At 40.6% G+C, this 21,457-nt stretch overlaps 1 protein-coding gene across 5 annotated transcripts in view; it reads right to left on the bottom strand.

Moving 5' to 3' along the window:
• The window catches only part of cstf3 (cleavage stimulation factor, 3' pre-RNA, subunit 3), a 118,325-nt gene that overhangs the window by 48,313 nt on the left and 48,555 nt on the right, over positions 1 to 21,457 (bottom strand). Inside the window, exon 1 of one of the 5 annotated variants that reach the window (XM_041198223.1) lies at positions 2,608 to 2,626. The exons of the other annotated variants lie outside the window; for them this stretch is intronic. The gene's annotated coding sequence lies outside the window, so the exon portion shown is untranslated. Of the gene's footprint in view, positions 1 to 2,607; positions 2,627 to 21,457 lie in introns of those variants that run through there. 5 annotated transcript variants of the gene reach the window in all.

The following is a 21,457-nucleotide window of genomic DNA, read 5'->3' as shown; positions in this document are numbered from 1 at the left end:
TGGTTCCTTTTTGAAGATATTAGTAATGGATTATAAGGGTAAATTGTTTATCTCACCCAAAAGGATGTAATTTAGCTGAACTTACAAATTTAATTTGACAATAAACAGACTTATTAGTCTAAATATAAAAGCAAAAAACTGCCGATGCTGGAAATCCAAAACAAAAACAGAAATACCTGGAAAAACTCAGCAGGTCTGGCAGCATCGGCGGAGGAGAGCACAGTTGACGTTTTGAAACCTCATGACCCTTCAATAGAACTAAGTAATTAGTACTTAGTTCTGTTGAAGGATCATGAGGACTCGAAATGTCAACTGTGCTCTCCTCCACTGATGCTGCCAAACCTGCTGAGTTTTTCCAGACTGATTAGTCTGGTGGGCTGGGAAAAGGTATGGTGCAAAAGATAGAATTTTTTTACTATAAAGAGGCTTCATCTTAGCAAGAACATGCAAAGGTGTGATCTTAAATTTATACAATATATGGAGCTTTCAATACATAAATCATTGATAATTGAGGTCTGTCAACATCTTTGCCTCAACAAATTAGGTACTTATACATAGATTGCCCAAAGCTTTAAGAGATTTTACATTCTTTAAATGGTGAAGATCAGTCTTAAGATTGATTCCTGTTTTTTTAAAAACAGCTTTTTATAAAGCATTTTTCTCTCTACTGAATGATTTGTGATGTGGTCAAGCAACTTGCTCCAAGGATTCTGCTAATGAAATTCAAACTGGTCACCAGGAGCCCAAGATAAACTTTCCTACCTTCCTCCCAGTGTACAAGCATTGTCTCAGAAAGAGTACAACAAAAACTGGTAACTCAATGTGAGTGATCACAGGTACGAGTCTGGCTCCCACTGCTACATTTTAAGAACATAAAAAATAGGAGCATAAGACAATACAGCCTGTCGAGCCTGCTCTACCATTCAACATGATCATAACTGATCTTGGGCTTCAACTCCACTTTCTCCATATCCCTGGATTCCCTTAGAGAACAAAAATCTGTCTCAGCCTTAAATATATTCACTAAATATCTGGGGTAGAGAATTCCAAAGATTCAAAACCGTTTGAGTGAAAAAAATTCTCTTCATCTCAGTCCTAAATTATCAGCCCCTTATCATGAAACTGTGCACCATGTTTTAGATTTCCCAGTTAGGGGGAAACAACAATTCAGCATCTGCCCTGTCAAGCCCCCTCATAATCTCGAATGTTTCAATGAGATCACTCTCATTCTTCTAAACTAGAGAGAACATAGACTTAATTTACTCAGCTTCTCATCATAGGACAAATCTCTCACCCCAGGGACCAATTTAGTGAGCCTTCTCTGTACTGTCTCCAATGAAAGTATATCCTTCTTTAAATATGGAGACCAAAATTGCACACTGTTGCAGGTGTGGTCTCACTAAAGCCTCATACAATTGTAGCAAGACTTCTTTATTCAAGTACTCTAATCCCCTTGCAATAAAGGTCAACAGGCTATTTGCTTTCCTAACTGCTTGCTGTAAACATGTACAAGAAATGCAAAAGATTAGCACAGGTCTCTCTGAACATCAAAAGTTACAAGTGTAATGCCTTTTAAAAAATATTCTGCTCTTCTATTCTTACGATCAAAGTGATACGCCATCTGCCATCTTGTTGCCCCCTCACATAACCTTTGCAGCTTCTTTGTGTCCTCCTCACAACTTGCCCTCCCACCTAGCTTTGTATCATCAGCATACACTACTCTCTGCCTCTTCGTCTAAGTCATTAATATAGGTTATAAATAGCTGGAGCCCTAGCACTGATCCTTGCTGCACTTTTTATTCTTTATTATTTCATGGGATGTGGGCGTAAATGGCAATTTGTTGACCATTCCTAATTGCCCTTGGACTGAGTGGCTTGCTAGGCCATTTCAGAGGGCAGTTAAGAGTCAACCACATTGCTGTGAGTCTGGAGTCACACGTAGATCAGACCAGGTAAGGATGGCAGATTTCCTTCCTTAAAGGGCATTAGTGAACCAGATGGATAGTTTCATGGTCGCCATTACTAAAACCAGCTTTCAATTCCAGATTTATCAGTGAAATGAAATTCCATGATGGGATCTGCACCCATGTCCCCAGAGCATTAACCTGGGCCTCCGGATTTCTAGTCCAGTGACATTTCCATTACGCCACCATCTCACTCCATTAGGAGTGTCAGCTACTCATTTTACAGAGCAACTTATATTCTTACATTCCATAGGTATATTGCCACTCTCCAGTTCTTATTAATGAGTATCAATGATTGTGCTAAAGAATTACTACAAAAGTCCTTCAAATAGATACTATGCTGGCTAAGTAAGTGGAATGGTAACCTGAATGAGCTTTATTCCAAAAAAAAGTGCTGGCAATGAATCTTTTGATGTAATGCACCTTACAGCATTGGAACCTAGGCACTGAGATGCATGTTAGTGTTAGCTATCGATCCTACAGACCAACTTACATTCCAAGGGTATATTGCCACTCTATCCTCAAGATGTTTAAGAGTTGAAGGAAGCTATATTGTCCAACCCATCAACCATATCGCCGAGTAATTTTCCAGCATACTAATCCTATTACCAAGCAGGGGTATTATGGTGGAAATCATTTGTACCTAACTGTCTCCATCAGTTAATTCCATGGTTCCAGTGCAGCCCTTTACCCTCTTGATGCAGTCATTGGTGAATCAGAATAGCAGGGCTTTTTGTACTTAATCAACATTGATGAGAGTTGAGGACCAAGGCAGCAATCGCCATCCTTCACACATGGATGTTTGAACTGGAAGCCAACGTCTCAATGGCAGTTATGAAATAATTGTTCCAGATTCAGACAGGGTCCATCCTGGTGCTAAGTCTTCTGCTTATGTTTGAACAATGAGCACCTGCCTAGTCAGAGGAAGAGCAATGAGTAAATTATGCCAATACTTCTTTTTATGTTTTTTTTCCCTCAAGTTTCTGTCGCAACTTCTTTGATTCTTTTTTTGTGACAGAAATACTTCGTCAAATCAAATGATTCTAGTGACACCAGTCATTGCTATGGGGCACTGGAAAAGCTTTCCTGTGGCTTAACCATGTTTTTTAAAGAAGGACTAGGTTCATGATGGATAGACTGTTGTTACCAATTCCCAATACAGCAAGTTTCCAACGGCAACCATTTTCCTTTGGGATAAGCATAAGGAAACTTCAGAGATAACTGTGCTAATGTTAGAACATATTAAAAAGATTTATTCATGCTGGTTTATTAATTTATTAATGATGATCAAATATACACATGGTTACAATAAATAACAGGAAACCTTCCAAAGATTCTTATGATTGATAAGCTTCAACAAACAACAAAAATAGAGCAGTTAAAACAAGGAAGTAGCAACAATTTCATCATTAAAGTTGGGCTACTGAAAATCCAGCTACTGATAGATGTACTTGACATTCCATCAGCCTATGCTGACTTTAATTCCATGCAGGGCACTGTAATCATAAATGCTGCAGTATTCAGTATCAAAAGTACAATTGTTAATAAATAGAAAAAAAACTGGAAAGGCTGGAAATCTGGAGGAACAAACCTTCCACACATGAAATGCTGGAAATACATAGCAAGTCAATCAAGGTTTGTAAAGAGAAAAGATAGCTCAACACTTCAAGTGTAACCCTCCATCAGAAATGGAAACTGATGGCCCAATTACAGAAAGGCTTTTAATGAGTTGAATGACCAGTAAATTGCACAACATAATACAAAAACAGAAACGCTGGAAGCACACAGCAGGTTAACATCTGGAGAGGAAAGACAGGTTAGCTGAAAATGATAGGAAATCTGCGGGTGTCTGGTGGGAGAGGCGAGGCGGATGTCTGAAAATAGTTCTGACAAGAGTTCCTTACAGGTTTAATAATCATTAGTATCCTCCGATCTATTGAGCAGTTTTCAAGTCAGTGCTTTAATGTTCTCTCTACAATTGGAGTATCTGTTGTATTCTTCTCTTTTTGTTTTCTGTTTTAGTTTTCAATTGTGACAAGGGGTTAAACATGAAATGTGAATCTGTCCTTTACCTTTAAAGATGTGGGAAGATCTCTCTAGTGTATCTCCACTATTTTGCTTAGTCCCATATTTAATGTTTCAAGAATGAGATTTGAAATTCAGCAGCATTTTCAGGGTATGGTAGGATACTTGAAAAATTCTCCCTCAATTTTTGAGAAAATAAGGCAAACCTCCATTTTCACTTTAAAAATAAAGATACGAATTGTGCCAACACTTGGGTGCGAACGTTTCATTGGAAGCAGGAGCTCACTCCTGCTCAGATTTCTCTCATTTTTCCTGAAAGAAATGATTTGCTTCAGCATATGGTATTTCAAACCACATTGCCACTTTCCATTTGTGAGCTCACCAGTTAGTGTCCACACAAACATATTTTCCAGCAAAATAGCAACCAGGAGTAGGATGCCCAAATGAGGTACTCTTCTTTAACAAGCCCAGGGACAGAGGCAAGTGGGAATGCCCCCTTCTGCTGCCTTAAAAATCAGCTAAGCATAAATTAGTGAACAACCTCAACCTCTATCTGGCTTACTACCACATCAGCCTATTTGGCCACTGTTTGGTAATTTGTCCCGTTCCGCCCAGGCACACTAACAAAAGTTTGCTAGACTAAGGTCATCAGACCAATGGCACAGATGTAAATCCTTAAGAACAGAGAACAGGAGTAGACCATTTAGTCCTTTGAGCCTATTCTGCCATTTAATAAGATCACAATTGATTTGTGACCTAACACCATATAATCTGCCTAGGCCGCATATCCCCTAAAGTATATGGTTAATAAATTTTATCAGATTTAGAATTAACAATTGATCTCGCATCAATTTTCAGAAGAGCATTTCAAACCTGTGTGTGTGGAGTGATTCCTAATTTCACTCTTGAAAGGTCTGGCTCTAATTTTAAGACTTTGCACCTTAGATCTACCCCAACCAGTAGGAATAGGGTAGAGAGAAACTAACTGTTCCCCATAACATATTAAAAACTTCAACCAAATCTTCTAAATTCCAGGGAATACAACCCTAGTTTATGTAATCTATCTTCATAATTTTACGCTTAGAAACTGGGTATGAGTCTGGTATTGCACACCCTTCAAAGTCAATATATCCTTCCTAAGGTGTGGTGCCAGAGCTACTCTCAATGCTCCAGGGGCAGAATTTCACAGAGCCCACCGACAACCCACCTCCGTGCCCTTGACCTGTCTGAAATTTTATGAAGCATGTGCAGGTGAGTCCTAGGGTGACCTGCCTGCACTCGCCCCAACTGAAGCCCTTAAGTGACCAATTAATGGTAATCAGCCTTTTTGGTTATTTTATGTATTTGTTCATGACATTTTATCCTTATCCAATCACTTTTATGGTACAATGAATTACAACTCAGAGGGCCCAAAATTCGGTTTTAGGCCAATATAACAAATATTAAATAAGTTTGGGAGGACTTTATACAAAAAATCCCAAAGTCATTAAACAGGAGCTCAGTTTACACGCATCTTCCAATCTACAAACCACCTCATAGCCTCTAACTGGCCCGAGTCTAGTTAGACCACTTCTCCACAGGAAGTACCTGTGCAGTGATCTTAAAGGGCCAGGCTAAACAAAACCCTATTTTAGTAGCTAAATAGCACAATGACAGCAAAATAATGTGTCACTTGTTTGCAAAGCTGAAGGTCCATGGGATTGCTGGGGTGGGGGGGAAGGGACTGCATGGATGCAAGATTAGCTGGGAAGCATGGTGAGTAGCAGCGAAAGGTTTTTCAGACTGGTAGGTGTGCAGCCCTAAGGATTTGGTGATGGGACCACTATTTTTGATGCATTTTAGTGACCTTGAATTGGGACATGACTTTGTGGTTCAAAGATGATATGAAACTAGCAAACTTGATAAATGGTGAGGAGTGGGTGGGAGGTGAGAGAATGGAGAGAGAGAATATGAATTAAGTGGTATAGTTTTGGGCATGAGGGAACAGAGATATCTTGGGGTACAAGTGAATGTATCTAGAAGATGGCAGGACAGGTTGAGAAAGCTGTTAAAAGTGCATGCGGAATCATTGGTTTTGTAAGTTGAGGCATGGTGTGCAGAAGCCTGTGCTAAACCTTTATGGACACTGATTAGGTGCCAGCTGGAGTGTTTTGTGGCCGGTTTAGGGTGCTGTATTTTGGGAAGGATGTCAGGGCTTTGAAGTGGGTGCAGATGAGATTTGATAGAGTGGTACCAGGGATAAGAGAGTCCAGTTACATGGACCATCTGATGTTATTCTCCTTGGAGCCGAGGGGCTTGAGGGAAGATCAGAAGGTGCTCGTCATCATGGTGGATGGATAGAGAGAAAATATTTCTAGTGGCGGAGGGTGTCAGTAACCAGAGGATTTAGGAAGGTAAGTGGAGGAGCCAGAGAAGACATAAGGAGGAATTGTTTCACGAATTGCTGTGATTTAGACTGCACTGCCTGACAGAGTGGTGGTAACAGATTCAGTAATAATTTTCAGGACTATAGGAACAGCAAGTGGGAAAATGGGGTTAGCTGGCTGGCTGGTTCTTTTGGGGAGCCAAATGGCCTCCTTTTGAGCTGCATCATTCTATGATTCCGTAACTGTATAGACTCTAGACTATCCATGTGGCATTTGTAATGCCTCTGTGAAGCCCAAAATATAGGTCACACTGGCATTTGCTATGCAGTACCCCCACCACTGGTAGCACCATGATAGAAGTTGACAAAGTTTAGGTGGTTAGGAGAAGGTAAAAGGAATTCTGAAACGAAAGTGCTGCAAGAGGCAGGGTGATGATGGAAGTTTGGAACCAAAGTCAATGAGCTGTGGGAGAGACAGTATCCACACATCTATGCCAGGCTGGTTCATAATACTCCAGGATATTTGTTGACTGACCAGCCTGCTCGGCTCATTAATGGATTCTAGATGGCTAAACTTGTCATTGGAAGCTGGGATTCTTTCCACTATGTTCCAGATAGTCTTGCAGTTCAATGCCCCAATTAGGCTCATTCTGGTTGGATAAGCAACAGCAGGAATTTTACCAGTGCTTTGTACTGGTAGGCCGTGTAGTTTGACCTAATTTTACTTCTGCAATGCCAATTTACAAGCTGGCCTTGGCTCAGCCAAGCTGCATCTTATCTCTTTGGTCTTGGCTAAGTATTCAATACTGGACAAACAAGCTTGGATAGATTTCTTAGTAGCTTTGAGGCCCCAGGGACACAAGTTAGTTAAGATTTCTAGATATCTACAATTCAGGGGCTAGACGTAGCTTGCAGCTGATTGAAACCTATTAATTTAGTTCTGTTTCTAAGAGGGATATGACTGCAGGGCATAACAGATGCACATACTGGGGTAATGAAAGCTGGGCCTAGATGTAGCTCCTAGACTTAAATGTACTTTTCATTTTAAGATAAATTTTATACTGTTTTTCACCAATGGCAATGGTGGGATAACTACAAATCATTCCGTATTCTTCTCTCCTCCGCAAGGTACCCCATGCAATGAATTATTTTCTAGCGTAGATGACTTGGTACTGAGCCTCTCAAGTATACCGAAACAGCAAAAGGGGAAGCACAAGATTTGTTTAAAGTGTCTTGCTGTTTGACTTATTTTCTACCCATACTGTGCAAAGAACCTACCGTCTACTTTAATGTGCCATTGCCTCCCTGGAGATAAAGCTGACATCACAGGGCTCTTATAGATGGTGGCATTTTTCACAAAACTCCATATAAAACTTTACTAACAGACCATGGAAGCAATAGAGATGCACCATTCAAGATGATGCACAAATGGCACATTCCCTAAAGTAGGGTTATAAGTATGAAAATTAACTTGTCAATAACCAGGTATATATGTAAATATAGGTGACAAAAATCTGTTGTCGGCTCCATGTAAATTGCTGCCAGCTTCCCCAGCACCAAAGTTAAATTTTTAGGGGTTGCAGCAAAAATAAGTGTAAATGCTGACCTACTGCTATATATATGTGGAACTGGGAATGAAACAAAACTGTCTAAATCTGCAGGTGTCACTAAACTATCTACGAGATGGAAAGGAAGGCTGATTAGTGATAACTGACATTTAAAGTGAAGAAATGCACGGTAACGGGTATGGGATGGGAAGTAAACAAGTGAACATAAACCACTATCTGGCTGAAGGCAACCTAGCTACAGGGAGAGGTTTTAAAGCTCCACTGTTTATTCTGGAGCAGAAAATGTTGAGGGAAAATTCACTGCAGTATTCACAAATAAGGGAATGGATAGATTAACCACAATACATTTGAGATAGCCACAATTCTAGAACTGGGACCACGGGCCGAAGCCCATACACTTTAAATATAAATGCTTCACAAAGAGACAGTTCACATGTGGCATGCACTCCTTCGAGGGAAGATATTGAGAGAATTGGATATTCAACACATTGGATGGTTGGGAGGCATTAGTTTTGGGAACTAGCTGGATGGACTCCAGAAGCTTTCAGGTTCTGTATCCTACTTCTCTCCCATCCTGGGGCAGGGTGGGGAGGCGTGTAGGGGTGGTTGAGGTAACCTATGAAAGCTGCTATAAATTATACACCAGACCACAGATCTATAATTTATATATTTCTATTTATTTGATTCCAAGAATGCCATTCATATGGAAACTTTGAATATTTAATAAAATTAAATTTATCAACCTAGCAACAGCAATCTGTGTTTGTGTGTTTTTAAAGTCGTGGGGAGAGAAATTCAGAATTAAATCCATATGCAAGCTCTCAATGCTCAAGTGGGCAAAGGCACCATTGGGTAGCACCAATTCATACAAGAAACAGAAAGCAACAGGTTCTATTTCTGGTCCGCGCTGAGTTAGTTAACCTCAGTTGGCATTTTGAATGGCCTCAACACTGCAGATTAGGGGAAGAAAATTGCCACAAGGTTCAGTTTTCTGTTAAGTATTGAATAATCCCTGATGAAAACTGCAAGATTGGACGTGGATGCCACTCCGTCTTGTATAGGCACTAAAATGGAAAGTAATTGGTCGTTTGGGCAGTGGAACAGTGCAGCAGCATGTTGTTAGTATCTTCAGAGAAAAATACAAATAAATCCATTTAGAACGCTTAACACATGGTTGCTACCTTCAAGAGCAAATGAACATCCAGCACCTTTCACTCTCTCAATGTTCCAAGTATTTTACAGCCAATGAATTGCCATTGAAGTGTAGTTGTGTAGTTGCTGCTACATAGGCAATTGTGGCAGGGAATTTGCACAAAGTCCAATAAACAAACAAATGCCTAGAAGATCCAATTTTCAGTTGTGTTCACTGGAGGATAAATATTAAGCAGGAAACTAGAAAAACTCTCTTGTTCTTCACTGAATTATCCTGCCAGAACAGGCAGTTCAGGCATCTGTTTAACATCTCATCCAAAAGAAAGGATCTCTGCCACTGGAGCACTTCCACACTACCACACTTAAGTGTCAGCCTGGATTATGTGCCTTAGTGTTGGAGTGGAGTCTGAACTAAAGACATTTCAGAGTTGAATGCAACCATCAAATCAATGATTTAAATGGTTAAATCCAGTTTTTTTTGCCATGTACATAATCTTAAATATTCTGGTTTAAAGTACATTCTATTTAATTGCACCAATTTATGTAGCTTCTCATAGCCCATTTACTCACCTAAGCACATAGATTCTTGTTTCATAAACCCATTGTCCCACCAGATGGAATATTTAACACTTATTAATATAAAGGGACCACCGTTCATTGCAGCAGCTGTGCTTGCCAAGGTAGTGACAGCACAAGACCAATCGTGAGGCTTCTGCACAACTGCATGAGAAGTGATTGCTGATGTTTCAAATGTAGAACATGTTAAATCCAAGAGAGAATATCAACATAGAAGATGTTTTGCTGCTTATCAAGGGGAGGCGATGGCATAGTGGTATTGCCGCTGGACAATACCCAGAATAGCCATTCTCACAGAATCATACCTTACAGATAATATCCCAGACACCACCATCCTGTCGGTGGACAGGACATACCCAGCAGAGGTGGCAGCACAGTGGTATAGAGTCAGGAGGGAGTTCCCCTGGGAGTGCTCAACAACTCCAGATCCCATGGTCAAACATGGGCAAGGTAACCTCCTGCTACTTACCACATACTGCCCTCCTTCAGCTAATGAATCAATGCTCCTCCATGTTAAACACCATTTTGAGGAACCACTGAGAGTGGCAAGGGCGCAGAATGTACTCTGGGTCGGAGAATTCAATGTCCATCACCAAGAGTGGCTCGGTAGCACCATCATTGACCGAGCTGGCCGAGTCCTAAAGGACATAGCTGCTAGGCTGCGTCTGCGGCAGGAGGCGAGGGAACCAACAAGAGGGAAAAACATACTTTTCTCATTCTCACCAACCTGCCTATAGCAGATGCATCTGTCCATGACAGTGTCAGTAGGAGTGACCACCACACAGTTGCTGCAGAGACACATTGAGGATACCCTCCATCGTGTTGCGTGGCACTACCACTGTGCTAAATGGATTTCGAACAGATCCAGCAATTCAAGACTGGGCACCCATGAGGTGCTGTAGGCCATCAGCAGCAGCAGAATTGTACTCAAACACAATCTGTAACCTCATTGCATGGCATATCCCCCATTCTACCATTAAGCCAGGGGATCAACCTTGGCTCAATGAAGAGTGGAGGGCATGCCAGGAGCAGCATCAGGCATACTTAAAAATGAGATGCCAAGCTGGTGAAGCTATAACACTGGACTATTGTGCGCCAAACAGCATAAGCAACAAGTGATAGACAGAGCTAAGCAATCCCACAGCCAACGGATCAGATCTAAGCTCTGCAGTCCTGCCACATCCAGTCGTGAGTGGTGGTGGACAATTAAACAACTCACTGGAGGAAGGGGCTCCACAAATATCCCCAAACTCAATGATAGGGGGAGCCCAGTACATCAGTGTAAATGATAAGGCTGAAGCACTTGCGACAATCTTTAGCCAGGAGTGCTGAGTGGATGATTCATCTCGGCCTCCTCCGGAGGTCCCCCGCATCAGATGCCAGTCTTCAGCCAATTCAATTCACTCCATATATCAAGAAACAGCTGAAGGCACTGGATAGTTTTGGGTTTTGGGCCTTGACAATAGCATTGAAGATTTGAGCTCCAGAATTTGCCACACCGCTAGCCAAGCGGTTCCAGTACTGCTGCAACACTGGCATCTACCAGGCTATGTGGAAAATTGCTCAGTTATGTCCTGTGCACAAAAAGCAGGACAAATCCAACCTGGCCAATTACAGTCTACTCACGATCATCAGTAATGGAAGGGGTCCATCAACAGTGCTATCGAGGGGCACTTGCTCAGCAATAACCTGCTCACTGACACCAGTTTGAGTTCTGCCAGGGCCACCCAGCTCTTGACATCATTACAACTTTGGTTCAAATATGGATAAAAGAACTGAACTCCTGAGGTGAGGTGAGAGTGACTGCCTTTGACATCAAGGCCGCGTTTGATTGAGTGTGGCAGCAAGGAACCCTAGTAAAACTGGAGTCAATGGGAATCGTGGGCGATCACTCTCCACTGGTTGGAGTCATACCTAGCACAAAGGAAGATGGTTGTGGTTGCTGGAGGTCAGTCAGCTCAGCTCCAGGAGATCACTGCAGGGATTCCTCAAGGTAGTATCCTCGGCCCAACCATCTTCAGCTGCTTTAGCAATGACCTTCCTTCCATCATAAGGTCAGAAGTGCGTATGTTTGCTGATGATTGCACAATGTTCAGCACCATTTGCGGCGACTCAGGTACTGAAGCAGTCCATGTCCAAATGCAGCAAGACCTGGACAATATCCAGGCATGGGCTGACAAGTGGCAAGTAACATTCGCGCCACACAAGTGCTAGGCAATGACCATCTCCAACAAGAGAGAATCTAACCATCACCTCATGACATTCAATGGCATTACCATCACTGAATTCTCTCACTACCATTGACCAGAGACTGAACTGCGACGCGTAACTCACCTCCTGACTCCCCAAAGCCTGTCCACCATCTGCAATGCACAAGTTAGGAGTGTGATGGAATACTCCCCACTTGCCTAAATGAGGGCAGCTCCCACAACACTCAAGAAACTTGACACCGTCCAGGACAAAGCAGCCCACTTGATTGGCACCACATCCACAAACATTTACTCCCTCCACCACCGACGCACAGTAGCAGCAGTGTGTACCATCCACAGGACGCACTGCAGGAATTCACCAAGGCTCCTTAATCAGCACTTTCCAAACCCATGACTACTAGCATCTAGAAGGTCAAGGGAAGCAGATGGATGGAAATATGACCACCTGGAAGTTCCCCTCCAAGTCACTCACCAGCCTGACTTAGAAATATATCGTCGTTCCTTCGCTGTCGCTGTGGTCAAAATCCTGGAACTCCCTTCCTAACAGCACTGTGGGTGTACCTACACCATCTGGGCTGCAGTGGTTCAAGAAAACAACTCACCACCATCTTCTCAAGGGCAACTCTGAATGGGCAATAAATGCTGGCCTAGCCAGTGAAGCCCACATCCCATGAATGAATATATATTTAAAAAATTACAACCTCAGCTAAACTTTACATTTGAGATACACTTTGTGTCTTTTTCTTAAATGCCAAAAAAACAAGAGACATAACATGTTCAAATTGGGTGATTTGTTGCACATGAATAATTCCATTCATTCTCCTTACATATGCTAGTACTGGTGCCGCTGTTTGAATATTCATGATGTTTTATTAATATTACTTTTAATAAAGGGTTTGTCATGGCTGACTATCCCAATTCATTTTTTAAATATTCTTTCATGGGATTTGAGTAGATTTGAACATTGCTGGCAAGGCCAGCATTTGGTTCTCATCCCTAATTGCCCTGGAGAAAGTGATCCCTCTGGTATACGTGCTGTTAGGGAGGGAGTTCCAGGATTTTGACCCCACAACAGTGAGGGAATGGTGATATAGTTCTAAGTCAAGATTTTGCATGAGTTGGAGAGGAACTTGCACCTGGTGGTATCCCCATGAACCTCTTGCCCTTGTCTTTCTAAGTGGTAGAGGTCTTGGGTTTGGAAGGTACTGTTGAAGGAGTCTAAGTGAGTTGATGCAGTGCATTTTGTATATGGTACACACTGCTGCCTTTTGAAAAGATGAAGAAAAAAATTCTGGTTGTTATATCATTATTGTTTGTGGAAGTTTGCTATGTGCAAAGTGGCTGCTGTGTTTCCTACATTACAACAGTGACTTCACTTCAAAAGTACTTCATTGGCTATAAAACATTTTAGGTGTCTTTCTTTATTCCCTGGAATTTAGAAGGTTAAGGAGTGATTTGAACAAAGTTTTCCAGTAATTAATGGTAACAGTCAGGGTAGATAGAGAGGAAGTGTTTCCAATTGGTTGGGGATTCTAGGACTTGGGAGGATATGTTATAAAATTTAGAGCCAGACCTTTTAGGAGTGAATTTAGGGACTAACTCTACAGAATGAGTGTTAGAGGTTTGGAACTCTCTTCCACAAATTTGACGCTGATAGATTTTTATCAAACAAAGGTATTAAGGGATATGAGCAGAGGCAAGTATGTGGAGTCAGGCTGCATAGCAGCCTTGATCTCACTGAATAGTGGAACAGGCTTGAGGGGCTAAATGCCCTACTCCTGTTCCTACTTATTTTCCACAGTACAGCTGGCTTTTTACTAAGTTGGTCAGTAAATGAATTAAAAATGAGCCAACAAAACTTGCGTAGTTTGGGTTCCTTAGGCTGGAGTGCGAGGGTTCATATGGCCCATTATTTAGATGCCGGCCTTGCTCTAACCACTTGTATAAAATTAAAATTCAAAATGTTTAGTATGCTACTGAGTAGAGTTCACATTGAAGGTCAACTTTTCATTGAACACACTGCTCACTGGCATCTTAAACACGTAAAACTCAAAAAGAAGAACGTTTTATTCAAAATGCTCTTTTTTAAGCATCCGCTCACTGAATCCAGACACATTTCTTCCAGAAGCATATCAGTCAAAAGCACATTTTTAGATGGAAAATACAATGTGTATTTTGCAGGCTCCCTGAAGGAAGACTAATTCGCACAGGTACGAAAGGCCAAGTGGTCTCACGTGACGTAAGATTCTCTGATTCCCCTGTGCCACTTATTAATTTATAATCAACTAGATTCTAACAGCTACGAGAGATCAGCAATAGCTAAGCAAAAAAATTCTGTACAAGCGTGTACCATAATGCTAATTAATCATGTGGTAATTATATTCACTGATGGCTATCTCAAAGGAAAACGGGCACATGAAACTGCAGCTACCCATGACAGTCTGAAATTTAATAAGTTAACAAAGTGGTGTAACTGCAATGAGCAGGCAAATTGTGCTTGAATGGTCTTCATGTGTTTTAACATCAGTCCTGCATTTTTATTTGCAAAAGTTCGGTTTGAGATTTGAGAAACTTCTATGCAGATAAAGAAAAAAGGTGAATATATGAATTTTTGTTACTTTGTGTAAATCTGCGAAAGTTACTTTCACTATTCCCACATTATATTAAAAAAATGTCTTTCAAGCCTCTGGATGAACAGACAGGGAAAGACAGGAGCCAGATGAGATCATTACCACCAAGTTGCATTTCCAAAGTACAAAACTAAGAGTAGTTTGCACTTAAACTAAGAAAAGTTTGATTTGAAAGGTATAATTTTGAAAGGAAAATAGAGGAATAGAAAAATACTATTAATGAATATTTATATAATGGGGGGTGGGTGTTACATTTGTTTTGGGGACTTGTGCAGAAGAAAGTTGTGGTGCAGGTTTGCAAAATTCTATAGCTCCAGCTGCGTTCCCTCTCAATGCAAGGTACCAACTCCACCAGTGACATGCCCTCTAAATACTTCAGCTCAACTTGCCTTTAAGATTGACTGTTGGAACTCTTTTCAGCTTTTTATTTTTAAAACTGTCGTTCGTCAGTCAGATTTTTTTTGTTGGCAGAATGCATACATGTGCACACATTGATTCCGTTTCTGTAGAAACGATTTGAACACACTGCTACAACTAAGTTAGAATCAGGAATCGTACAGTTACATACATTTCATGACGTTAAGAAATATAACAAAGGAAAAATGTTTGATTTATTCAAAATATTTAAGCTCATGTTGATAAGCAGATTTGTACACATAACATACATCAATTGTCTAATTGTTTCATTTTGTTAATTCCGAGACAGACCGGTTTTAGACAGAACTTACTGAGGCCACAATCCTGAAAGACACTCAATCAAATTACAATGTTTAAAGTTTGCCTTCTAAGAATTAGTATTTTCAGATAATGCCATACGCAAAGAAAGAAATGTATAAGATGTATTACAGGCAAGTGCCATGATTAAGATTAAAGCTATTAATCAAACCATGAACCTAGGTTTTTGATATATTAACCATTTTAATAAAGCATATGTTTATGCATTTTAGTGCTTCACAATGAACAGGGCTTGTACCGTTAACATAAAGTAAATGAATTTTGCAAACAAAGTGGAATTCAACATTTGTCCAGGCTGCATGTTTGCCGTGGCAAAGAAGCCTAGATATGGTTGTCCATCTTGCATCACACAAGTTATCACTTTGTTCAGACATATTTGCCAATGGTAAAAGTCTACATTTCAAAGTTCAAATCTAAACACATATATGTAACTTCTCAATATTCCTGCTAGTATCCATGATTACGATACCTTTGCTAAATCCCTGATTCATTAGAACAATCAACACACCAACCAAAGAAAAATCAAATATCATGCAAATGCATCATTCAGAACATGTAATAACTCTGCCTCTTTAATGGGCATTGAAGGATTCACAAATCTCCCAAATTCTGGGCAGCTACTTAAGAAACTAATTTCTATTCACAAAGCGGTGGACAGTACTTTAACCTGCTAGTAAATATGGAATTTGAATACACATCCTTAGGTATACATGGCAGTTGATGAAAGGAGCAATATTTTGGATAGGCAAAATGATCTTTTGAAGAATATTTATTTTCCACCCCTCTTGCCAATTCCTACCCATCTCCCGAAAAGCATCGACTTCTAACTGGCTTAGAGTTCCAACTGATGACAGGCATCCTCTGGTACCTCAGTCAAGTGTCCTTTGTCCATGTGAGTCACTTTGATGGTCTGGGTATTCAATTGCAGGTGCATCACAGCTGAGGGTCTTCCTTTGCTCCAAGGGCATATACTTTCTATAGGGTTTCCTGAGTAACAATCAGGAGCATCTATTTCTGCCTTCCTAAACCAGGGCAATAGTCAAATCTAGGTCAATTAACACTGCTGGAATTGAGACCAGACTTGGATTGAACCTGTGTCATTTCTCTTCAGTGCTTCAGCTACTTGTTCTATAAATTGAGGCATCAAGAAACCTCAAGTTATTTATAACAGTGCACTCGCATTAAAAATATGTAACACCCCTGCACAGCCGATTTACTTTCACATTGATGACAATAAACATGCACATATGTATTTGGCATTAAGAGCTTCCTCTGGTTACAGTAATACTTAATAAAAATCAACTTTTTGTGGAGCTAGGAAATGGCGAAAGCAGGAAGGTAGGTTGTGTCTATCTCCACATCTGGGGAATGATGAACTGCATAGGAAAGTTACTGCATTTATATGCCAGTTTCATGTTTTTATTAAAAGAATTGACAAGTCATCAACAAGGGTTCTTGGTACTCATTACTATCCAATAATCCCTGATTTTAGAGCACATGTGAATACCCGCAAGTTTGGTTGCGTATCTAAATGCTGGAGGGCGACAGAGTCAGGCTCTGTAACTTAATTCTCACTACCAGGTTCCATGCAAAAAGAACAGTCACTTGGACATTGCATAAGTGTATTATGGTCACTCATGGAGTCATTCCCCACCCAGAGTTAGCACCTGCTGGAAAGGAGAAAAGAAAAAAAGATGGGAGGGGTGAAGAAAATGATACAAGATCTATTCTAATGCCAAAGTCAGATGAGTCACCATGATGTTAGCTCGGATCTTTTCCAAAAATGCATAGTATAGTCAGTACACAATTCTGTTAAAATTTCATTTTAATTGTAAGAGATTGCAAAAAGGTGAGCTGGAGGGCTCCGATAGTTCAGCGTTCAACTTCCAGCCAAAAATTACAAGTTCAATTACCAGAAAAAACTGACACTTAGAATTCACCTAAGGTTAAAAGGAACAGGAGCAGTAGGCCATTTGGCCCATCAAGCCTGCTCTACTATTCAATAAGATCATGGCTGATCAGATTCTGGCCTTAACTCCACTTTCCTGCCTGTGCTCCATAACCCTTGTCGATCAAAGATTTCAATGACCCAGCCTCCACTGCTCTCCACGGAAGAGAGTTCCAAACAGAAACAATTTTAGAAGAAACTCCGCTTCATTTCCGTCTTAAATCTAGTTCTAGGGTCCCCCAAGAGGGGAAACATCCCCTCAGGTGCAGTCTCACCAATGCCCTGTACAGTCGTAGCAAGATTTCCCTACTTTTATACTCCACCACCCACACTTGCAATAAAGGCCCAAAAACCTACTGCAGTCACTAAAGCCTGGCCGTCATCAATAGCAATCCTGTTATTTAAACTGCCTGACCTGCCAAGCAGCAAGGACGTGGGAAGGGAAGAAAACTTGCGCAACATTTGCTCTTATGACCTGATGGTTTAAGCAAACAATCTTAACCTGAAAATTCACTAAGCACAAATTTAACACCTCAAACAACAATGTAACAGCACACATGAACAAACCAAACTGCCCAAACACTGTACAACTAAAGAAAACATAGCAAAGGACTTCATTATATATTCCACAATGTAAGCAATGGTTGTGGTAACAATACTTCTAATGGTCTGTAACGGTACCCAAGTTCTGCACACCTATTTTTCCAAGTTCTGCAAAGGGCACATGAGCATGTTATGTGCGTGCAGTATTGCTTTTGTGCTAAGTAACACAACCTATGTATTTAAGTACTTTACCAGCAGTGTCAGCCTTGGATTAATGGTGGCGTGTTCACCTCCAAGTCAAATGTTGGGGGTTCACTCTAGAGGCTTGAGCACAAAAATCACAGCTAATACTTCAGTGCTGTACTGAAGGAGTTCTACACTGTCAAAGGTGCTATCTTTGAAATGAGGTGATAAACCAAGGCCATATCTGCATTCTCAGGTGAAAGCAAAATATTTTATGTCACTATTTAATGTACAACAGGAAGTTCTTTGGTTCCCTGGCCAATATTTATACCTCAACCAACATTACTAAAGCAAATTATCTAGTCATTATCTCAATGCTGTGTGCAAATTGGCTGTGTACTTTCCTGCATTACAATGACTATACTTCAAAAGCACTGTTTTGGGATGTCCTGAGACCACAAAACACTAAATAATTTTTTTCTCATTTTCTTTCACAGTGATGTTATAATAAAGTATTTAGATACTGCATATGTACTATGAATTATATGGCCATGGAAAGAGTACTCTGCAGCTATCTGTTCACATGGAGGGTAAAGATCAGGGTAAAGCTCTGCCATGGTCTTTGATGGATTCTGGTTTGCACATGGGTTAGCAAGTTCCTGAGTCAAGCTAGGACAGTGTGGGCAAATTGGAGAGGGGAGTCCATCCATGCTACTTTGGCACTTTTCTGATCAAATACAGAATGTTACTAGGAGGGATGAGGGCCATTGATATGGCCTTTTCTTAGTGTAAGGTACCTTTCACATATTTAAAAGTACTTTCAAAAGCGCTTACAACAGAAAAACAACAGGAAGCCACTAAACCAGAGTGCTTCAACCACCAGAAGGGGTGGGTTTGTTTAAGGGACCAAAAATAGGATCCACGCATGGAGGCAGAAGGCATGGCTAAGATACTAAATAAGTACTTTGCATTGGTCTTTATCAAGGAAGAAATGTTGCCCAAGCCATAGTGAATGAGGAGGCATATTGAGATACTGAATGGGCTAAAAATTTTGAAGTGGAGCTATTAGAAAGGCTGGCTGTATTTGAAGTTGCTAAGTCACCAGGACTGGATGAGATGCATCAGATGCTGCTGGGGGAAGGATGGAAATTGTGGAGGTACTGGTCATAATCATCCTTAGATATGGGGGTGGTCCAGAGGACTGGAGAATTACAGATGTTACACACTTGTTCAAAAAAGGATGTAAGGATAAACCCAGCAACTACAGGCCAGTTAGTTTAACCTCAGTGATGGGAAAGCTTTTAGAAATGATAATCTGGGACAAAGTTAACTGTCACTTGGACAGGTGTAGATTAAGAAAAGCCAGCACAGATTTGTTAAAGGCAAATCACGTTTAACTAATTTGATTGAGTTTTTGGAGAGAGAATTGACCAGGTCTATATAGGCTTCCAAAAGCATTTCATGAAGTCCCACACATAATAGGCTTGCCAGCAAAGTTAAAGCCCATGGAATAAAAATGACAATGGCAGCACAGATACAAAGTTCAATAAGTGGCAGGAAACATACAATAGTGGTGAATGGTTGCATTTCAGACTATGGTAAGGTATACAGTGGGGTTCCCCTGGGGCCACTACCATTCTTGATATAAATGAACAACCTAGGCTTGGGTGGACAGGGCACAATTTCAAAATTTGCAGGTGATGCAAAACTTGGTAGCACTGTGAGCAGGATAATGATAGACTTCCAAGAAGGCACAGACAAGCTGGTGGACATACGGGAGATGAAAGTTAATGCAGAGAAGTGCGAGGTGACATGTTTTGGTTGGAAGAACAAAGAGATACAAAATAAAATGAAGAGTACAATTCTAGAGGTGGTGCAGAAATAGAGAGACCTGGGGATGCACACAAATCGCTGAGTGTGACACAGCAAGTTGAGAACGTGGTTAAAAAGACATACAGGATCCTGGGCTTTATAAATAAAAGCACAGGGTGCAAAAGGAAACAAATTATGAACCACCTTTATAAAACACTGGTTCAGCCTCAACTGGAATACTGTGTCCAATTCTGGGCACAGCACCCAAGGAAGGAAGGGAAGGCAAGGCTTTAGAGAGGGTGTAGAAAAGACTAATGAGAATGGTTCCAGGGATGAGACACTTCAGTTACATGGATAGATTGGAGAAGCTGGGGCTGTTCTCCTTACAGAATAGAAGGTTGAGAGGAGATTTGATAAAGGTGTACAAAATCATGAGGAGTCTGCACGAAGTAGAAGAGAGAAATTGATCTCGTTGGTGGAGGATTGCGAACCAGAGAATACTGATTTAAGATGATTGGCAAAAGGAGCAAAAGCGGCTTGAGGAAAACCATTTTCTAACCGCTGCTGGTGGTTAGGATCTGGAATGCACTACCTGAGACGGTGATGGAAGCACATTCAATTGTGGCTTTCAAAAGCGAATTGGATAAGCGCTAGGAGAGAAAAATGTTGCAGGGCTATGGGGAAAGGGTGAGAGGGGGACTAGCTGAATTGGTCTTGCTGATTCGAAGGGCCAAGGGCAAAGTTCTATGCTGTAACCATCCTGCGATTCTGTGAACCATTTTCAAATAAAGTGAAACATTTCTGCAGTGTGAATCTTATCCTGAATATGTACATAACTTATTTTAAAATTGTGAACACCAATTCTGTAATTTTACAATATTCCTAGTTGTTGTCATAGCCACATGTAAACAAAATTCAAAGTTTTAAATAAAAAAAGGTTAGCTCTACTGAGCGCAGTCAACACTTACTGTCTCAATAAAGTACTGAGCGTGATAAACATCTGAACTGTTCTACAATTAAGTCTTGAAATGTAACTTTTAATTTGTTATGGAGAACATTGTGGACAGTCGTAATTCCAAGTGGTCACAATGGTTGCATTTTATAATATTTTCAAAGCAATGTTTATTACACATAAAACATCTTAAGTGTAAAGTGGATGTAAAAGTGTCCTCTTTTCCAGGTTTCCCCATTGTTATCTTCCAGCATTCTTCTGCCAGGAGGACAGGTTTTTCAGAGGTTTCTCTGCAGCTGACTGTAAGCACACTTCAAAGTAGAACCGCTACATTAAGTTTTTTACACCAAGAATGTTTCTCCCTAGTGCCCCAACAAATAAAACTCAAAACTGATGAGTAAACTCAAATCCAATTAATTGTTAAGAGCAGGTGCACTCTCAGTTAGGAATTAAAATACATGGTATATTACTGTCCCCTTCATTATATATTTTCATAACGAAGGTTTATACTCTACCTGATAAGAGTTCAAAAAATCTGTCGAGATTAAAGTTTATTAAACATTCAGCAATACCAGTTTCACACAGTAAATTTAAGACAATATCGGAAGCATTACAATGATGAATGCAGAATAAAATGGATGATAGCATCAAATTACCTAGAGATATTGATAGACTAAGTAAATGGTCAAAACTGTGACAAATGGATTGTAGGCAAATGTGAAGTCAGTTACTTTGGACATAAAAAGAATAGAACAGAGTACTTCCCAAATTATGAAATGCTAGAAACAGTGGGA

This window comes from Carcharodon carcharias, chromosome 10 (assembly GCF_017639515.1).
Source record: "Carcharodon carcharias isolate sCarCar2 chromosome 10, sCarCar2.pri, whole genome shotgun sequence".
NCBI classification, from domain to species: domain Eukaryota; kingdom Metazoa; phylum Chordata; class Chondrichthyes; order Lamniformes; family Lamnidae; genus Carcharodon; species Carcharodon carcharias.
Note: the sequence above shows the minus strand (reverse complement) of the source record. Positions and strands in the feature narration are given on the sequence as shown.